Below are 21,688 nucleotides of genomic sequence, written 5' to 3' on the forward strand. Positions count from 1 at the left end.
CAGGAGTGGAAAAGACTACAAAAAGTAGTAAACACTGCCCAGTCCACCATCGGCTCTGACTTCCCTTCCATCGAGGGGATCGATCGCAGTCGCTGCCTCAAAAAAGCTGGCAGCATTATCAAGGACCCACACCATCCTGGCCACACACTCATCTCCCCGCTACCTTCAAGTAGAAGTTACAGGAGCCTGAAGACTGCAACAGGTTCAGGAATAGCTACTTCCCCACAGCCACCAGGCTGTTAAACTCAACTCATATAAAACTCTGAACATTCATAGCCCATTATCAGTTTATTTGCACTTTATCTGTTTATTTATTCATGTGTGTATATATTTATATAATGGTATATGGACACACTGATCTGTTCTGTATTATTCATGCCTACTATATTCTGTTGTGCTGAAGCAAAGCAAGAATTTCATTGTCCTATCTGGGACACATGACAATAAACTATCTTGAATCTCTCTCTCTGTCCCTCTGTCTCTCTCACTCTCTGTATCTCTCTCTGCCTCCCTCTCCCTGTCTTTCTCCATCTATCTCTCTCACTCTCTCTGTCTCTCCCTCTTTTTCTCTCTCTCTGTGTCTCTCTCTGTCTGTCTGTCTCTCTCACTCTCTCTCTCTGCACCAACAGCAGCCATTTGCAGTGCTTCACTTCAAATCCACCACCACTAATGGCCATTTGCAGTGCGTCACTTCAAACCCACCACCACCAACAGCTATTTGCATTGCTTCACTTCAAACCCACCACATTTTCATTTTCAAACCACATTAAGGGCACTCAAGGGCAGTAAAACCACACTCACAGTTTAGTAGACATGTGTTCAGTGTTATTCACAACTCAGACTGAGAGACGTGACCCTCTCGCTCCCCCATCTTGCAGAGACTGACTGAGGCACTCAACACTTCCGGGTTTTATAGTCTCTCCAGAAGGGGTGTGGCCTTCAAGAGAGAGAATCTCAACATTTTTTAAACACTAATAACTCTTTTATTTTTCATCAATGGGAAAAATCCTCTTGTCCTGCACAGCGGAGGGGGACTCTGAGTAAGATGACCAAAAATCACAGCCGTAAGTGGCAGCGTTTTTTCTAAAATCATGAAACAGAAAAACAGGACGTGGTCAAGATCTTAGTTTTAGTAATATAGATAGATAAAAGGACTGGCCAAGCTAGATGCAGGAAAAATGTTCCCAATGTTGGGCGAGTCCTGAACCAGAGGCCAGTCTTAGAATAAAGGGAAGGCCATTTAAGACTGAGGTGAGAAAAAACATTTTCACCCAGAGAGCAGTGAATTTGTGGAATTCGCTGCCACAGAGGGCAGTGGAGGCCAAATCACTGGATGGATTTAAGAGAGAGTAGATAGAGCTCTAGGGGCTGGTGGATTATTGATATGGGATATGGGTTATTGATTGGGGACGATCAGCCATGATCATAATGAATGGCGATGCTGGCTCGAAGGGCCGAATGGCCTCCTCCTGCACCTATTTTCTACGTTTCTATGATTTTTTGAGGATGTAGCCAGTATAATGGACAAGGGAGAGCCAGTGGATATAGTGTAACTGGACTTACAGAAAGCATTTGATAAAGTCCAGCATGGGAGATTAGTGGACAAAATTACAGCACATGGTATTGGGGGTAGAGTGCTGACATGGATAGTAAATTGGTTGGCAGACAGGAAACAAAGAGTAGGGATTAACAGGTCCCTTTCCGAATGGCAGGCAGTGACTAGTGGGGTACCGCAAGGCTCGGTGCTGGGACCGCAACTATTTACAATATATTAATGAGTTGGACGGTAGCAAATTTGCAGATGACACAAAGCTAGATGGCAGTGTGAACTGTGAGGAGGATGCTGTGAGAATGCTGGGTGACTTGGACAGGTTGGGTGAGTGGCCAGATGCATGGCAGATGCAGTTTAATGTGGATTAATGTGAGGTTATCTACTTTGGGGCAAAAACAGGAAGGCAGATTATTATCTAAATGGTGTCAAATTGAGAATAAGGGAAGTACAATGGGATCTGGGGGTCCTTGTTCATCAGTCACTGACAGTTAGCATGCAGGTACAGCAGGCAGTGAAGAAAGCGAATGGCATGATGGCCTTCATAACAAGAGGAGTTGAGTAAAGGAACAAAGAGGTCCTCCTGCAGTGTTGGAGGGCACTGGTGAGACCACACCTGGAGATTTGTGTGTATTTTTTTCAATCAATCAATCAACCTTTATTGTCATCTTGCAAAGCAACAATTGTACAGTGCAAAATGGGAAGACGTTTCCCAGGGAATACCGCACATAAAACTTCAACATTTCACACATAATAAAAACAATAAAAACAATCCAGTCCCTGATGAAACAGTACAAATAGTTAAAATGTGCAGGTAAAACGGCAACATTAAAATACAGTAAAAACAGTCATAAAATGTCCAGGGCAGCTGATTTAAGTGGCCAGTGCCAGAGTTATTAAATTGTCAGTTCAAAGCAGCAGAATCAGGTGGAGTGACTGTTTAGCAGCCTCACAGCCTGTGGCAGGAAGCTGTTTAGCAGTCTGGTAGTCCGGGCTTTGATACTACGGTATCTCTTGCCTGATGGCAGGAGATCCAGGTGTGTGTGGAGGGGGTGCAGTTTGTCCTTAGCTATTCTCAGTGCTTTTTTCAGACAGCGGCTCTGGAACAGTTCTTGTACCGAGGGTAGGGAGACGCCAATGATCCTCTCTGCTCCCCTCACTTCCCTCTGCAGAGACTTCCTGTCTGAGCAGTTACAGTTGGAGTACCACGTGTTTATGCAGTACGTGAGTACAGACCGTGTCCACCGTGCCCCTGTAAAAAGTCCTGAGGATGTTGGTAGGGAGTCTACAAACTTGAGGAAGGCATTCTTGCTATTGAAGGAGTGCAGCATAGGTTCACAAGGTTAATTCCCTGGATGGCGGGACAGTCATATGTTGATAGATTAGAGTGGCTGGGCTTGTATACTCTGGAAATTAGAGGGGATATTATTGAAACATATAAGATTATTAAAGGTTTGGACACGCTAGAGGCAGGAAACATGTTCCCAATGTTGGGGGAATTCCAGAACCAGAGGCCACAGCTTAAGAATAAGGAATAAGCCATTTAGCACAGAGACGAGGAAACACTTTTCTCACAGAGAGTTGTGAGTCTGTGGAATTCTCTGTCTCAGAGGGCGGTGGAGGCCGGTTCTCTGGATACTTTCAAGAGAGTTAGATAGAGCTTGAAGGGCCGAATGGCCTACTCCTGCACCTATTGCCTATTGCCTCAGAATTAAAGGGCGTTCTTTACGGAAGGAGATGAGGTGGAATTTCTTTAGTCAGAGGGTGGTGAATCTGTGGTATTTATAAGAAGAAGAGGAAGATTGCCACAGAAGGCTGTGGAGGCCAAGTCAGTGGATATTTTTTAGGCAGAGATAGATTCTTGATTAGTACGGGGGTCAGGGGTTATGGGGAGAAGGCAGGAGAATGGGGTTGGGAGGGAGAGATAGATCAGCCATGATTGAATGGCGGAGTAGCATGATGGGCCGAATAATTCTATTCCGATCACTTATGACCTTATGACATACATAAGAATATAAATGTCATAGTTATTATATAACAGAAGAGAGCATATTGTTATAGAATATAGCCTTTGTTATGGAACAGAATAGAGCATAGAACAGTCCAGCACAGGAACGGGCCCTTCGGCCCACAATGTCCGTGTTGAACAAAATGCAAATAACATCCAATTTCTTCATTTTATTCAAAGATTTTTCATAAAGCATGGAAAGAGGCCCATTGGCCCACCTTGCCCACCCTTTCCAGCTTTACAACATCTTTCCTATAATATGGTGACCAAAACTGAACACAATACTCTACACTCGATGCTCTGACTGATGAAGGCCAATGTACCGAAAGCCTTCTTGACCACCCTGTCTACCTGTGACACCACTTTCAAGGAGCTATGTACAATTAAATTTGCATCACAAAAATAATCTGTTTTTAAAACCACAACAGGCATCTCTCCCACATGCGACATTTAGGTCAATTATCCACAAAATAGGTGGAATGAACAAGAGACTGTGCATCTACCCAATCTATTCCTCTCATGATTTTACTCATCACCCTAATCCTCCTGCGCTCCAAGGAATAGAGTCCTAGCTTACACAACCTCTCCCTATAGTTCAGACCCTCTGGACCTGGCAACATCCTCGTAAATCTTCTCTGTGCCCGTTCCAACTTGACGACATCTTTCCTATAACATAGTGACCAAAATTGAACACAAAACTCTAAATGTGGCCTCACCAACGTCTTATGCAACTGCAACATGATCGCCTAATTTCTATATTCAATACACTGACTGATAAAGGCCAATGTGCCAAAAGCCTTTGTGACCACCTTATCTACCGATGATGCCTCTTTCAATGAACTATGTTCCTGTACTCATAGATCCCTCTGCTCTACAACACTACCCAGAGGCCTACCATTCACTGTGTAGGTCCTGCCCATGATAGACTTCCCAAAATGCAAAGCCTCACATTTCTCTATTAAATTCCATCAACCATATCTCAGCCCACCTGACCAATCGATCCAGATCCTGCTGCAATTTTTCACAATCATCTGCAAAACTATCCACTTTTGTATCATCAGCAAACTTGCTAATCTTGCCCTGTATGTTCTCATCCAAATAATTGATGTAGATGACAAACAGTAACAGGCCCAGCACCGAACCCTGAGGCACACCACTAGTAACCGGCCTCCAGTCCAAGAAGCAACCTTCCACAATCACCCTCTGCTTCCTTCCTTGAGCCAATTTTCTATCCATTCAGCTATCTTTCTGAATGGGGTATGGAGAGAAGGCAGGTACAGGATACTGAGTTGGATGATCAACCATGATCATATTGAATGGCGGTGCAGGCTCGAAGGGCCGAATGGCCTACTCCTGCACCTATTTTCTATGTTTCTATGTTTTCCTTGGATGTCATATGTACTGACAGTGGAACAATTACATTTTCACAGTGCAGATTTACAGACCTATTAACCCAATACACAAGGATACCATGCAATAAACAAAAATTCAATAAATTAATAATATTGATATTATTGCATAAAAGCCCTGCAAATGCATAAAATGTTGAGGGGAATAGATAGTGAATCGTGTAAATGGGTCATAGAAACATAGAAAATGGGTGCATGAGGCCATTTGGCCCTTCAAGCTAGCTCTGCCTTTCATTGTGATCATGGCTGATCATCCACAATCAGTAACCCGTGCCTGCCTTCTCCCCATATCCCATGATTCCACTAGCCCCAAGAGCTCTAACTAACTCTCTTTTAAATTCATCCAGTGAATTGGCCTCCACTGCCTTATGTGGCAGAAAATTTCACAAATTCACAACTCTCTGGGTGAAAATGTTTATTCTCATCTCAGTTTTAAATGGCCTCCCCTTTATTCAGACTGTGGCCCCTGTTTCTGGACTCCCCCAACATTGGGAAAATTTTTCCTTCACCTAGCTTGTCCACTCCTTTTATAATTTTATGTGTTTCTATATGATCCCCTCTCATTCCCTCTCATCCTAAATTCTAGTGAATATAAACCCAGTCTTTCCAATCTTTCCTCAAAAAGGGTTCTAAGAGTAAGCCTAGCAATTATAGACCTGTTAGTTTGACTTCAGTGGTGGGCAAATTAATGGAAAAGATACTTAGAGATAATATATATAAGCATCTGGATAAACAGGGTCTGATTAGGAACAGTCAACATGGATTTGTGCATGGAAGGTCATGTTTGACTAATCTTCTTGAATTTTTTGAAGAGGTTACTAGGGAAATTGATTAGGGTAAAGCAGTGGATGTTGTCTATATGGACTTTAGTAAGGCCTTTGACAAGGTTCCTCATGGAAGGTTAGTTAAGAAGGTTCAATTGTTGGGTATTAATGCAGGAGTAGCAAGATGGATTCAACAGTGGCTGAATGGGAGATGCCAGAGAGTAATGGTGGATGGCTCTTTGTCAGGTTGGAGGCAGGTGACTAGTGGGGTGCCTCAGGGATCTGTGTTGGGTCCACTGTTGTTTGTCATGTACACCAATGATCTGGATGATGGTGTGGTAAATTGGATTAGTAAGTATGCAGATGATACTAAGATAGGTGGTGTTGTGGATAATGAAGTAGATTTCCAAAGTCTACAGAGAGATTTAGGCTATTTGCAAGAATGGGCTGAAAGATGGCAGATGGAGTTTAATGCTAATAAGCGTGAGGTGCTACATCTTGGCAGGACAAATCAAAATAGGACGTACATGGTAAATGGTAGCGAATTGAGGAATGCAGTTGAACAGAGGGATCTAGGAATAACTGTGCATAGTTCCCTGAAGGTGGAATCTCATGTAGATAGGGTGGTAAAGAAAGCTTTTGGTATGCTAGCCTTTATAAATTAGAGCATTGAGTATAGAAGTTGGGATGTAATGTTAAAATTGTACAAGGCATTGGTGAGACCAATTCTGGAGTATGGTGTACAATTTTGGTCGCCCAATTATAGGAAGGATGTCAACAAAATAGAGAGAGTACAGAGGAGATTTACTAGAATGTTGCCTGGGTTTCAGCAACTAAGTTACAGAGAAAGGTTGAATAAGTTAGGTCTTTATTATTTGGAGCGCAGAAGGTTAAGGGGGGACTTGATAGAGGTCTTTAAAATGATGAGAGGGATAGACAGAGTTAACGTGGATAAGCTTTTCCCATTGAGAGTAGGGAAGATTCAAACAAGAGGACATAACTTCAGAATTAAGGGACAGAAGTTTAGAGGTAACATGAGGGGGAACTTCTTTACTCAGAGAGCGGTAGCTGTGTGGAATGAGCTTCCAGTGGAAGTGGTGGAGGCAGGTTCGATTTTATCATTTAAAAATAAATTGGATAGGTATATGGATGGGAAAGGAATGGAGGGTTATGGTCTGAGTGCAGGTAGATGGGACTAGGGGAAAATAAGTGTTCGGCACGGACTTGTAGGGCCGAGATGGCCTGTTTCTATGCTGTAATTGTTATATGGTTATATGACAGTCCCACCATCGCGCGGATTAACCTGGTGAACCTATGCTGCACTGCCTTAATAGCAAAGATGTCCTTCCTCAAATTAGGAGACCAAAACTGCATACAATACCCCAGATGTGGTCTCATCAGGGCCATGTACAAATGCAGAAGGACCTCTTTAATCCTATACTCAAATCCTCTCGTTATGTAGGCCAACATGCCATTAACTTTCTTCACAGTCTGCTATACCTGCATGTCTAGTTTCAGTACAAGGACACCCAGCTCTTGTTGCCCTTCCCTTTTGACACTTTAGATATAATATTCTGCCTCCTTGTTTTTGCCGCCAAACCTCCCATGTATCCACATTATACTGCATCTGCCACGTATCTGCCCACTCACTCAATCTGTCCAAGTCACCCTGCAACTTCCTAGCATCCCCTTTGCAGTTCACACTACCACCCAGCTTTGTGTCATCTGCAAATTTGCTAGTTTTACTTTTAACTCCATCATCTAAATCATTAATATATATTGTAAATAGTTGCTGCCCCAGCACGAGCCCTACGGCACTCTACTCACCACTGCCTGCCATTCTGACAAGGATCTGTTTATTCCTACTCTTTGTTTCCTGGCTGCCAACCAATTCTCTATCCATGTCAATACGCTTCCTCCAATACGATGTGCTCTAATTTTGCCCACTAATCTCCTGTGTGGAGCCTTATCAAAGGCCTTCAGAAAGTCCAGATACACTACATCCACTGGCTCTCCTTCATCCATTTTACTTGTCACATACTCAAAAAATTCCAGAAGATCAGTCAAGCAGGATTTCCCCTTCATAAATCCATGCTGACTTGGGCCAATCCCTTTCTGCTATCCAAATTTGCCGTTATCTCTTTAATAACTGACTCCAGCATCTTCCCCACCACTGACGTCTGGCTAACTGGTCTATAATTTCCCATCATCCCATACTTATCCAGAAATAGTAAAGTTTGCAGCTATGATAGTAACAGCCATACCACCCACTCAGGTCAGCGTGGAGAGACTGTTCTCCGCACTGAAAATAATTATATCATATTTAAGGACTTCAATGAAATAGGATCTGGTAGAAGCAATTCTGTTCATAAGGACAAGTTATTAATAAATTTTAGGTATGTACTTTTGTAGCAAACTTAACTACCTATGCATTTACTTTTAATTTTAATTGCACTTGGGATTTTTTTTTGTCATAATTTAGCTCATACCTGTGGCCTTAGTTTAATAAATTTTGGAGGAATGCTTTTATAATTTTTGTTTATTTCAATGGAATTTTAATTTTGTCATGGTCCTTTCTGAATTTTTTTTTTCTTCTAGCATAATGAATTATGTTTTTTTCCAAGAATCTATATTACTAATAGTCTGATCTTGTCCACATGATGTTCTGTATATTGATTTTAGAACAAACGCTGCGACTTACGGCTGTGATTTTTGGCCATCTTACTCAGAGTCCCCCTCCGCTGTGCAGGATTTTCCCATCAATGAAAAATAAAAGTTATTAGTGTTTACAAAATATTGAGATTCTCTCTCCTGAAGGCCACGCCCCTTCCGGAGGGACTATAAAACCCGGAAGTGTAGAGTGCCTCAGTCAGTCTCTGCGAGATGGGGAAGCGAGGGTCACGTCTCTCAGTCTGAGCTGTGAATAACACTGAACACATGTCTACTAATGGCTGTTGGTGGTGGTTGGTTTGAAGTGTAGCACTGCAAATGGCTGTTGGTGGTAGTTGGTTTGAAGTGAAGCACTGCAAATGGCTGTTGGTGGTGGTTGGTTTGAAGTGAAGCACTGCAAATGGCTGTTGGTGGTGGTTGGTTTGAAGTGAAGCACTGAAATGGCTGTTGGCGGTGGTTGGTTTGAAGTGATGCACAGCAAATGGCTGTTGGTGGTGGTTGATTTGAAGTGAAGCACTGCAAATGGCTGTTGGCGGTGGTTGGTTTGAAGTGAAGCACTGCAAATGGATGTTGGTGGTGGTTACTTGACAACTTCCTGTTTGCACAGTATATTGATTTTGGATCAAATGCTACCACTTACGGCTGTTATTTTTGGCCTGCTTACTCAGTCCCCCTCCGCTCATCAGGTGCAGAGGATTCTTCCCATCAATGAAAAATAAGTGTTATTAGTGTTTAAAAAATGTTAAGAATCTCTCTCCTGGCAATCACTCCATGAAGGCCACGCCCCTTCCAGTGGGAGGGGGAGGGATTATAAAACCCGGAAGTATGGGTGTGGCTCAGTCTCTGCAAGATGGGGGAGGGAGAGGTCACGACTCTGAGCTGTGAATCAACTGAACACACTGAATGTCTACTCAACTGTGAGTGTGGTGTTTCAGTGTTGTTTTGTGTGGTTTTATGGTGCTTCACCCTGCTTGAAGTGGTCGGAAACTGTACTTGAATTTGGTGGCCTTGCACCCTGCTTGAAATGGTACGAAACTGCACTTGAATTTGGTGGCCTTGCACCTTGCTTGAAGTGGTACGAAACTGCACTTGAATTTGGTGGCCTTGCACCCTGCTTGAAGTGGTCGGAAACTGCACTTGAATTTGGTGGTATTGCACCCTGCTTGAAGTGGTATGAAACTACACTTGAATTTAGTGGCCTTGCACCCTGCTTAGACATAGAAAATAGGTGCAGGAGTAGGCCATTCGGCCCTTCGAGCCTGCACCGCCATTCAATATGATCATGGTTGATCATCCAACTCAGTATCCTGTACCTGCCTTCTCTCCATACCCCCTGATCCCTTTAGCCACAAGGGCCACATCTAACTCCCTCTTAAATATAGCCAATGAACTTGAAGTGGTCGGAAACTGCGCTTGAATTTGGTATCCTTGCACCCTGCTGGAAATGGTATGAAACTGCACTTGAATTCGGTTGCCTTGCACCCTGCCTGAAGTGGTATGAAACTGCACTTGAATTTGGTGGCCTTGGATCCTGCTTGAAGTGGTATGAAACTGCACTTGCATTTGGTGGCCTTGCACACTGCTTGAAGTGGCATGAAATGGCACTTGAATTTGGTGGCCTTGCACCCTGCTTGATGTGGCATGAAACTGCACTTGAATTTGGTGGCCTTGCGCCCTGCTTGAAGTGGCATGAAACTGCACTTGAGTTTGGTGGCCTTGCACCCTGCTTGAAGTGGTACGAAACTGCACTTGAATTTGGTGGCCTTGCACCCTGCTTGAAGTGGTCGGAAACTGCACTTGAATTTGGTGGCCTTGCACCCTGCTTAATGTGGCATGAAACTGCACTTGAATTTGGTGGCCTTGCGCCCTGCTTGAAGTGGCATGAAACTGCACTTGAGTTTGGTGGCCTTGCACCCTGCTTGAAGTGGTATGAAACTGCGCTTGAATTTGCTGGCCTTGCAACCTGCTTAAAGTGGTATGAAACTGCACTTGAATTTGGTGGCCTTCCATTTCAAGCAATAACCTTGAGTCAACTGCCAGTCCAGCAGCCGTGAGTGAGCTGCCAGCACATCAGGCTTGAGTGACTAAGCTGCCACCCCAAGAATCAATTTGGCCCACAATGTCCATGCTAGCCCTCTGGAGACCAGTCCCTTCAGCCCACAACACCCATACCAGCGCTACATAAAGCCCCCCCACTGGCCACCAATATTGGAATTGGTGGAGAGGTGGACAGAATTTTAGGGGTAACATGAGGTGGAACCTCTTTACTCAGAGAGTGGTAGCTGTGTGGAATGAGCTTCCAGTGGAAGTGGTGGAGGCAGGTTTGATTTTATCATTTAAAAATAAATTGGATAGGTATATGGATGGGAAAGGAATGGAGGGTTATGGTCTGAGTGCAGGTAGATGGGACTAGGGGAGAATAAGTGTTCGGCACGGACTAGAAGGGCCGAGATGGCCTGTTTCTGTGCTGTAATTGTCCTCCGCTCCTCTGTCATATAGGGTTCCACAGGGCTCAATTTTAGGGCCCCTGCTTTTCTCACTGTACTTACTTCCTCTGGGTTCCATTCTTAGAAAGCATGGCATCTCTTTTCATTGTTATGCTGATGATAGCCAACTATATATGCCGCTGAGGAAGGAAGATGCATTCTCTGTCAAATCACTTCTGTTATGTCTTGATGACATTAAATCCTGGATGGCCCTAAACTTTCTAGGATTTAATGAAAAGAAGACAGAGGTGATATTGTTTGGTCCCAATGGCTGCCGTGAACCTCCCCCTGTTGACTTGGGTCCCCTGGCACGGTATGTGAAGCCAACAGTTTTGAACCTGGGTTTTAAGATGGACAGTGATTTTAAATTAGATCATCAAATAGGCGCGGTAGTAAAGTCCAGCTTCTTTCATTTAAGGCAGCTGGCAAAGGTGAAGCCCATTCTTGAGCGGCAGCATTTTGAAACAGTAATCCATGCCTTTATCACGTCTAGGCTGGATTACTGTAACGCACTCTATTTTGGAGTTGCTCGAGCTTCCCTGGCTCGTCTCCAGTTGGTTCAAAATGCTGCTGCTCGCCTTTTAACTGGAACTCGAAAGAGGGAGCACATAACGCCAATTTTGGCCTCCCTCCACTGGCTCCCGGTGTACTTTCGAGTTCATTTTAAGACTCTTTTATTTGTTTTTAAATCTTTAAATGGCCTCGCCCCGCCTTACCTCTCTGAGCTGCTTCATCCCTACGCTCCTACGCTCCTACGCTGATCAGCTGCTCCTGGAGGTACCGAGGTCTAAGCGGAAGCTCAGAAGGGGATAGAGCCTTCTCTGTTGCTGCTCCGACATTATGGAACACTCTGCTGTTGCACATCAGACAGGCCCCCTCACTGTCCATCTTCAAAACCAATCTTAAAACCCATTTCTATTCCTTGGCTTTTGACCCTGCATGAGACTTTGCTCCTGTTTTAGGGTTTTTAAAATTGTTTTTACTCTCTCTTTTAATGTTTTTATTGTCGTGTAATAATTTTTTGTCCATGATTAGTCATGTACAGCACTTTGTTGCAACAGTGGTTGTTTTTAAAGTGCTCTATAAATAAAGTTATTATTATTATATGGTTATATGGAATATTGTGTTGGGGGACCAGCCCTCCCATGTGAACATGGGACCCAACGGGTCCCACTTAGTCTAGTAAACAATTTTTTTTTAAAGCCACATTAGCACAGCTACAAGCATTAGACTAAAATCTTTATGGACATGGGTTTAAAATGCAGCCTGATGATTCATGTGGTTCTTATGAAATGTCATCTTGTGTAAAGTCATCACAGCAGATGTAGAATTATTTTACCTAGGGGTCGGGGTCGGATGTTTTGGGTCCGACTCCACAGTCCTGTTTATTCCGCTCCCCTGTGTGTTTATAACTTTATTTACCTCAGTTTTACCCCCAGATTTACCGGGTTTATTCCCCAGACGTGTAGTTTATTTGGTGATTTATTGATTATTTACAGAGAGGAAGATGTTTATAACGTGTTTTATCTCAGGACGCTGCTCCAGACGGTGAGTTTATATTATTGACCCCAGTTTTATTCCCCCAGACGTGTAGTTTATGTGGAGATTGACCTCAGGTCTCCCCCACATTTACCGGGTTTATTCCGCTGCTGATTTATTTACAACGTTATTGACCTCAGTGAATAAGAGGGGGGGCGGCTGATTTATAATGAGTTTGGCCCCAGTTTTCCCCACACATACACGTGTAGTTTATGTGGTGATTTACCTCAGTTCTCCCCCATATTGACCCAATCCCGCTGCGCTGCTGATTTATAACATTATTTACCTCAGGTCCGTCGGCAGCGACGCCACCAACTGCCGCTTCTCCGCCGCCATCTTCATGCGGTCGATGGGGAGACTCGGCCCGGGTCGGAACCGGGACCGGGACCAGCGGGCGGCCATCTTGGTGAGGGCAGGTGAGGTCGGCGCTGCTGATTGGTCGGCAGCCGGCGGCCATCTTGTTAAGGTCTCGTCGCTCATAACGCCATCTCTCTCTCTCTCTCTGCCCCAGGTGGAGGCCGGTTCTCGGGAAACTTTCAAGAGGGAGCTAGACAGGGATCTTAAAAATAGCGGAGCCAGGGGGTATGGGGAGAAGGCAGGAACGGGGTACTGATTGGAGATGATCAGCCATGATCACATTGAATGGCGGTGTCTCTCTCCCTGTCCCTCTTCCTCTGTCTCGCTCTGTCTCTCTGTTGCTCCATCTGTCTCTCTCTCTCTGTATCTCTCTCAATTTCTCGCTGTTTCTCTCTCTCTCGCTGTCTCAATTTCTCACTGTCTCTCTCCCTCCCTCTCTCTCTCTCTCTCTCTCTCTCTCTCTCTCTCTCTATCTGTCTCTCTTTTACTATCTGTCTCTGTGTGTGTGTCTCTCTCTCTCTGCCTCTCATGTATAATTTCAAGTTTTGTTCCATGTACAAACACATCAGGATCTACATCAGTAATTGCCTTTTTGGAGAAAAACATACAGACAGTCTTTGCCACATTAAGATGTAGATCAGAACATTGCAACCAGTTTGACATTAATCATAGCAGCTGATAGATCTTGTGCAGCTTGATGTTTGTTTTTGGCATGTACATACACGACTGCATCATCAGCATAAGGTACACAAAAATGCTGGAGAAACTCAGCGGGTGCAGCAGCATCTATGGAGCGAAGGAAAAAGGCAACGTTTTGGGCAGAAACCCTTCATTGCAGCAAGGCTCAGTGCTGGGACCCCAGCTATTTACAATATATATTAATGATCTGGATGAGGGAATTGAAGGCAACATCTCCAAGTTTGCGGATGACACTAAGCTGGGGGGTACACAAAATTGCTGGAGGAACTCAGCGGGTGCAGCAGCATCTATGGAGCGAAGGAAATAGGCGACATTTCGGGCCGAAACCCTTCTTCAGACTGGGGGGGCAGTGTTAGCTGTGAGGAGGATGCTAGGAGACTGCAAGGTGACTTGGATAGGCTGGGCGAGTGGGCAAATGTTTGGCAGATGCAGTATAATGTGGATAAATGTGAGGTTATCCATTTTGGTGGAAAAACAGGAAAGCAGACTATTATCTAAATGGTGGCCGACTAGGAAAAGGGGAGATGCAGCGAGACCTGGGTGTCATGGTACACCAGTCATTGAAAGTAGGCATGCAGGTGCAGCAGGCAGTGAAGAAAGCGAATGGTATGTTAGCTTTCAAAGCAAAAGGATTTGAGTATAGGAGCAGGGAGGTTCTACTGCAGTTGTACAGGGTCTTGGTGAGACCACACCTGGAGTATTGCGTACAGTTTTGGTCTCCAAATCTGAGGAAGGACATTATTGCCATAGAGGGAGTGCAGAGAAGGTTCACCAGACTGATTCCTGGGATGTCAGGACTGTCTTATGAAGAAAGACTGGATAGACTTGGTTTATACTCTCTAGAATTTAGGAGATTGAGAGGGGATCTTATAGAAACTTATAAAATTCTTAAGGGGTTGGACAGGCTAGATGCAGGAAGATTGCTCCCGATGTTGGGGAAGTCCAGGACAAGGGGTCACAGCTTAAGGATAAGGGGGAAATCCTTTAAAACCGAGATGAGAAGAACTTTTTTCACACAGAGAGTGGTGAATCTCTGGAACTCTCTGCCACAGAGGGTAGTCGAGGCCAGTTCATTGGCTATATTTAAGAGGGAGTTAGATGTGGCCCTTGTGGCTAAGGGGATCAGAGGGTATGGAGAGAAGGCAGGTACGGGATACTGAGTTGGATGATCAGCCATGATCATATTGAATGGCGGTGCAGGCTCGAAGGGCCGAATGGCCTACTCCTGCACCTAATTTCTATGTTTCTATGTTTCATCAGCATACATCTGGCAAGTTACATTTGATGGACAGCTACTTGGTAGATCATTAATGTATAGACTGAATAATAGCGGTCCCAAGATTGAACCTTGTGGTACACCAAGAGTGTTTTCAGAAGTTGCAGATTTAATGTTGCATACTCTATCACACTGTTTTCTCTGTACCATATATGACTCAATTTCATCGTTTCTCCCCGTATTGCCCTTTTAGGTACCTTCTGTTGTTCTTTAAAAGCTTCCCAGTCCTCTGATTCCCACTAATCTTTGTAATTATGCCATCTCTTTTAGTTTTATACTGTCGTTGAGTTATCTTCTCAGTCACAGAGACAGAGAAACATCTGTTTTTTTCCCGAATTATTCCCAGACATTCCTGCCATCGCTGTTCCACCGTCATCCCTTCTGGGGTTCCCTTTCCAGTCAAGTTTGGCCAACTCCTCCCTCGTGCCTCTGTAGTCCCCCTATGCCCAGCTACAATACCGACACATCCAATTTCACCTTCTCCCTCTCAAATTGCAGATTTAAAAGCTATCATATTGTGGTCGCTGCCCACCAGAGAGTGGACCAGCGTGCATCCCTTCGGCTAGAGAGTCATTGAGTCATAGTGTGACACTGCATGGAAACAGGCCCTTCGGCCCAACCTGCCTGCACCGGAAAAATGTTCCAGCTACACTAGTCCCACCTGCCTGCGTTTGGCCCACATCCCTCCAAACCTGTCCTGTCCATGTACCTATCCAGTGTCTCTTAAACATTGTGATTATCCCAGCCTCAACTACCTCCTCTGGTAGCTTGTTCCATACACCCACCACCACTTGTGTGGAAAAATTACCCCTCAGATTCCTATTAAATCTTTTCCCCTTCACCTTGAGCCTTTGTCCTCTGGTCCTCGATTCCCCTACTCTGGGCAAGAGACTCTGTGCATCTACCCGATCTATTCCTCTCATGATTTTATACACCTCTATAAGATCTCCCCTCATCCTCCTGTGCTCCCAGCCTACTCAACCTCTCCCTATAGCTCAGACCCTCTAGTCCTGGCAAAATACTCATAAATCTTCTCTATACCCATTCCCGCATGACAAAATCTTTCCTATAACATGGTGCCCGGAACTGAACACAATACAATAAATGCGGCCTCATCATCATCTTATACAACTGCAACATGACCTCCCAACGTCTGCACTCAATAGCCTGAACGATGAAGACCAATGTGCCAAAAGCGTGACTGAGATGGGAAAATGGGGCTCGTGGTAGGGTCAGATGTGGAGGCATTGTGGATAGAGCTGAGAGATTGTAAGGGTAAAATAACCTCAATGGGAATTATTTACAGGCCTCTAAACAAAAGCCGGGATACAACAACGCATTATCCTCCAAAATTTCTGCATCCTCCAACGGGATTCCACCACGCATCCCATTTTCCCATCTCCACACTTTTCCGCCTTCCACAGTGACCGTTCTCTCCGCAACTCCCTGGTTAACATCCCTTCCCTCCAAAGCACCCCCTCCCAGGTACTGTTGATTGTAGTCTCTATAATAACTGTGGCCTTACACCAAGATAACCATATAACAATTACAGCACGGAAACAGGCCATCTCGGCCCTTCTGGTCCGTGCTGAACACTTATTCTCCCCTAGTCCCATCTACCTGCGCTCAGACCATAACCCTCCATTCCTTTCCCGTCCATATAACTGTCCAATTTATTTTTAAATGACAAAATCGAACATGCCTCCACCACCTCCACTGGAAGCTCATTCCACACAGCTACCACTCTCTGAGTAAAGAAGTTCCCCCTCATGTTACCCCTAAACTTCTGTCCCTTAATTCTCGTCATGTCCTCTTGTTTGAACCTTCCTTACTCTCGGTGGGAAAAGCTTATCCACGTCAACTCTGTCTATCCCTCTCATCATTTTAAAGACCTTTATCAAGTCCCCCCTTAACCTTCTGCGCTCCAAAGAATAAAGACCTAACTTGTTCAACCTTTCTCTGTAACTTAGTTGCTGAAACCCAGGCAACATTCTACTAAATCTCCTCTGTACTCTTTCTATTTTGTTGACATCCTTCCTATAATTGGGCGATCAAAATTGTACACCATACTCCAGAATTGGCCTCACCAATGCCTTGTACAATTTTAACATTACATCCCAACTTCTATACTCAATGCTCTGATTTATAAAGGCCAGCACACCAAAAGCTTTCTTTACCACCCTATCTACATGAGATTTCACCTTCAGGCAACTGTGCACAGTTATTCCTAGATCCCTCTGTTCAACTGCATTCCTCAATTCGCTACCATTTACCATGTACGTCCTATTTTGATTTGTCCTGCCAAGATGTAGCACCTCACACTTATCAGCATAAGGATTTATAGACTATTGGCTACAAAGCAATACAACTTCTCTATTTAGAGTTCCACTTAAACTGAAGGAATGCAGCAGACCTCACTGCTGAAAAGCTAGTGGGCGTAACTACAAAAGCATGACTCGTAACATGAGCCACTAATCTACATCCCCCCCCCCTCTTAAAGAATCAATAACACTGTATACCCATAACTAAGCAAAGCAAAAATCACAACCGATGACAAACGTATGTAAAGTCAAACATAGTCCGAATACTTCACAACCGGCCTGCTAACACGACCGGCACGTGTACGATAGTGGCCATCTCCATTCCTCTTCTCTGGGGATAGAGTTGGTGATTTCAGCACCGTGGGGGAGTGGACCAACGCCTCTGGGGTCGAAGCAGGAGACTGGCACAGGCGAAGATGGGACAGACAGAGGAACTGTCACAGGCATGGATTGTTGTCCATGTTGTCCACAAGAGCATGTGAGGGTCAGCAGATGCAGATTGAAATGAACGTGTACAATCCGGATAATAAGGAGGAGGGGTTGGCTCCTTCACAGGCAGAAGATGTCTGTTTCGTCGGTAGGTGCCGCCATCGGCTCTAACAATGTACGAGCGTGGCTCCGAAGCTAGACCAGAAAGTACTCCAACACGGTCATGGCCTTTGTCAGTGTGTAAGCGGACCACCTGTCCTTTGGTCAATGGTGGCAGTGGCCTACTCGTCTTGTTGAACCATTTCTTTAGAACGTCACACTTCTGTTGTAACCTGGATTGAACCTCCTCAGGCGGAAAAACTTGTGGAATTAATGCTTGATCTGCTAGGGGCAGTGTGGCACTGGTCTGCCTTGACAATAAGCGTTGAGCGGGTGAACCCAAGACATCAACCTCCCACTTCTGAGTCTGAGGTCCCCACCTGCTTTAAAAGGGCATCAATTATACCAGTGCCCAAGAAGAGCAAGGTGACGTGCCTCAATGACTATCGACCTGTGGCACTAACATCTGTGGTGATGAAGTGCTTTGACAGGCTGATCATGGCGAAATCAACTCCTACCTTGACAAAAACCTGGACCCACTGCAGTTCGCTTACCGCCACAACAGATCAACGGTGGATGCGATCTCGCTGGCCCTCCACTCCACTCTGGACCACTTGGACAACAAAAACTCATATGTCAGGCTGTTATTCATCGATTACAGCTCGGCATTTAACACAATCATCCCCTCCAAGCTGGTTACCAAACTCGCAGAACTGGGACTCTGCGCATCCCTCTGCAAATGGATCCTCGACTACCTCATTCACAGACCACTGTTCGTATTAACCATATAACATATAACAATTACAGCACGGAAACAGGCCATCTCGACCCTTCTAGTCCGTGCCGAACACATAATCTCCCCTAGTCCCATATACCTGCGCTCAGACCATAACCCTCCATTCCTTTCCCATCCATATAACTATCCAATTTATTTTTAAATGATAAAAACGAACCTGCCTCCACCACCTTCACTGGAAGCTCATTCCACACAGCTACCACTCTCTGAGTAAAGAAGTTCCCCCTCATGTTACCCCTAAACTTCAGTCCCTTAATTCTCAAGTCATGTCCCCTTGTTTGAATCTTCCCTACTCTCAGTGGGAAAAGCTTTTCCACGTCAACTCTGTCTATCCCTCTCATCATTTTAAAAACCTCTATCAAGTCCCCCCTTAACCTTCTGCGCTCCAATGAATAAAGCCCTAACTTGTTCAACCTTTCTCTGTAACTTAGTTGCTGAAACCCAGGCAACATTCTAGTAAATCTCCTCTGTACTCTCTCTATTTTGTTGACTTCCTTCCTATAATTAGGCGACCAAAATTGTACACCATACTCTAGAATTGGCCTCACCAATGCCTTGTACAATTTTAACATTACATCCCAACTTCTATACTCAATGCTCTGATTTATAAAGGCCAGCACACCAAAAGCTTTCTTTACCACCCTATCTACATGAGATTCCACTTTCAGGGAACTGTGCACAGTTATTCCCAGATCCCTCTGTTCACCTACATTCTTCAATTCCCTACCATTTACCATGTACGCCCTATTTTGATTTGTCCTACCAAGATGTAGCACCTCACACTTATCAGCATTAAACTCCATCTGCCATCTTTCAGCCCACTCTTCCAACTGGCATAAATCTCTCTGTAGACTTTGAAACTCTACTTCATTACCCGCAACCCCACCTATCTTAGTATCATCTGCATACTTACTAATCCAATTTACCACATTGGTGGAAATTTGTCAGCCTCGATAACAATCAGCATGGGAGCACCTCAAGGCTGTGTGCTCAGCCCCCTGCTGTACTCACTCTATACTCATGACTGCATAGCCGGTCACGGTGCGAATTCCATCATCAAGTTCGCTGATGACACCATTGTTGTTGGACGTATCACTGATGGGGTTGAGTCAGAGTACAGAAGAGAGATTGAGCAACTGTCCATATGGTGCCAGCACAATAACCTGGCCCTCAACACCAGCAAAACCAAGGAACTGATTGGGGACTTTGGTAGGAGTAGGATGGGGACCCACAGCCCCGTTTATATCAACGGGTCGATGGTTGAAAGGGTCAAGAGCTTCAAATTCCTGGGCGTGCACATCTCTAAAGATCTTTCCTGGTCCGAGAACACTAATGTAATTATCAAGAAAGCTCATCAGCGCCTCTAGTTCCTGAGAAGATTACGGAGAGTCGGTTTGTCAAGGAGGACTCTCTCTAACTTCTACAGGTGTACAGTCGAGAGCATGCTGACCGGTTGCATCATGGCTTGGTTCGGCAATTTGAGCGCTCTGGAGAGGAAAAGACTACAAAAAGTAGTAAACACTGCCCAGTCCATCATCGACTCTGACCTTCCTTCCATCGAGGGGATTTATCGCTGTCACTGCCTTAAAAAGGCTGGCAGTATCATCAAAGACCCACACCATCCTGGCCACACACTTATCTCCCTGCTACCTTCAGGTAGAAGGTACAGGGGCCTGAAGACTGCAACAACCAGGTTCAGGAATAGCTACTTCCCCACAGCCATCAGGCTTTTAAACCTGGCTCGAACAAAACTCTGATTATTAATAACCAATTATCTGTTATTTGCACTTTATCAGTTTATTTATTCATGTGTGTATACATTTATATTACGGTATATGGACATACTGATCTGTTTTGTAGTAAATGCCTACTGTGTTCTGTTGTGCTGAAGCAAAGCAAGAATTCCATTGTCCTATCAGGGACACATGACAATAAACTCACTTGAACTTGAACTTGAACTTGATCACAGGAAATGTTGCGTAAGTTGAGTAGATCCAGGAATATGTCAATTTTAGCTCTGTGATAACGTTCCATGAGCTGTTTTGCAATTCTGACAGTCCCTTCAGCCAGCCCGTTAGACTATGGATATTCAGGGCCATCATAAGCAGCATATAATCCTCCAAAATGTCTGCCACCTCTAACCGGATCCCACCACTATAGAAACATAGAAAATAGGTGCAGGAGTAGGCCATTCAGCCCTTTGAGCCTGCACCGCCATTCAATATGATCATGGCTGATCATCCAACTCAGTATCCTGTACCTGCTTTCTCTCCATACCCCCTGATCCCTTTAGCCACAATGGCCACATCTAACTCCCTCTTAAATATAGCCAATGAACTGGCCTCAACTACATTCTGTGACAGAGAATTCCAGAGATTCACCACTCTGTGTAAAAAATATTTTTCTCATCTCAGTCCTAAAAGATTTCCCCTTTATCCTTAAACTGTGACCCCTTGTACTTCCCCAACATCGGGAACAATCTTCCTGCATCTAGCCTGTCGAACCCCTTAAGAATTGTGTACGTTTGTAAAAAAAAATTACTTTATTGTTTGTTTTATTTTTATTTTTGTCTTTTGTTTTTACCTTGTTTGGAATGTGTTTACCTTGTGTTGGGACAAAAGATGGAAATTAGCTACTGGCTACAATCGTGCATATTACATGCAAATGTTTATTAATATGCACTGTCCCTAATAAAAATCAATTCAAATTCAATTCAAATTCTATATTCTAAATTCTAGCGAGTACAAGCCGAGTCTATCCAGTCTTTCTTCATACGAAAGTCCTGACATCCCAGGAATCAGTCTGGTGAACCTTCTCTGTACTCCCTCTATGGCAAGAATGTCCTTCCTCAGATTAGGAGACCAAAACTGTACGCAATACTCCTGGTGTGGTCTCACCAAGACCCTGTACAACTGCAGTAGAACCTCCCTGCTCCTATACTCCTCATTTTGCTAAGAATGCTAACATACCATTCGCTTTCTTCACTGCCTGCTGCACCTGCATGCCTACTTTCAATGACTGGTGTACCATGACACCCAGGTCTCGTTGCATCTCCCCTTTTCCTAATCGGCCACCATTCAGATTATAGTCTACTTTCCTGTTTTTGCCACCAAAGTGGATAACCTCACATTTATCCACATTATAATGCATCTGCCATGCATTTTCCCACTCACCCAGCCTATCCCAGTCATCTTGCAGCCTCCTAGCATCCTCCTCACAGCTAACACTGCCCCCCCAGCTTTGTGTCATCCGCAAACTTGGAGATGTTGCATTCAATTCCCTCGTC

At 44.6% G+C, this 21,688-nt stretch overlaps 2 protein-coding genes across 2 annotated transcripts in view; one reads left to right on the forward strand and one right to left on the reverse strand.

Annotated features, from left to right (window-relative positions):
* Positions 1 to 146, reverse strand: part of LOC116989827 (gastrula zinc finger protein XlCGF49.1-like) — a 41,169-nt gene extending 41,023 nt beyond the window's left edge. Inside the window, exon 1 of the mRNA XM_033047433.1 lies at positions 133 to 146. The gene's annotated coding sequence lies outside the window, so the exon portion shown is untranslated. The remainder of the gene's footprint in view (positions 1 to 132) is intronic.
* The window catches only part of LOC116982908 (zinc finger protein 229-like), a 968,520-nt gene that overhangs the window by 50,157 nt on the left and 896,675 nt on the right, over positions 1 to 21,688 (forward strand). The gene's annotated exons all lie outside the window — the stretch shown is intronic.

The sequence above is a fragment of the Amblyraja radiata genome, chromosome 1 (genome assembly GCF_010909765.2).
Source record: "Amblyraja radiata isolate CabotCenter1 chromosome 1, sAmbRad1.1.pri, whole genome shotgun sequence".
NCBI lineage: Eukaryota > Metazoa > Chordata > Chondrichthyes > Rajiformes > Rajidae > Amblyraja > Amblyraja radiata.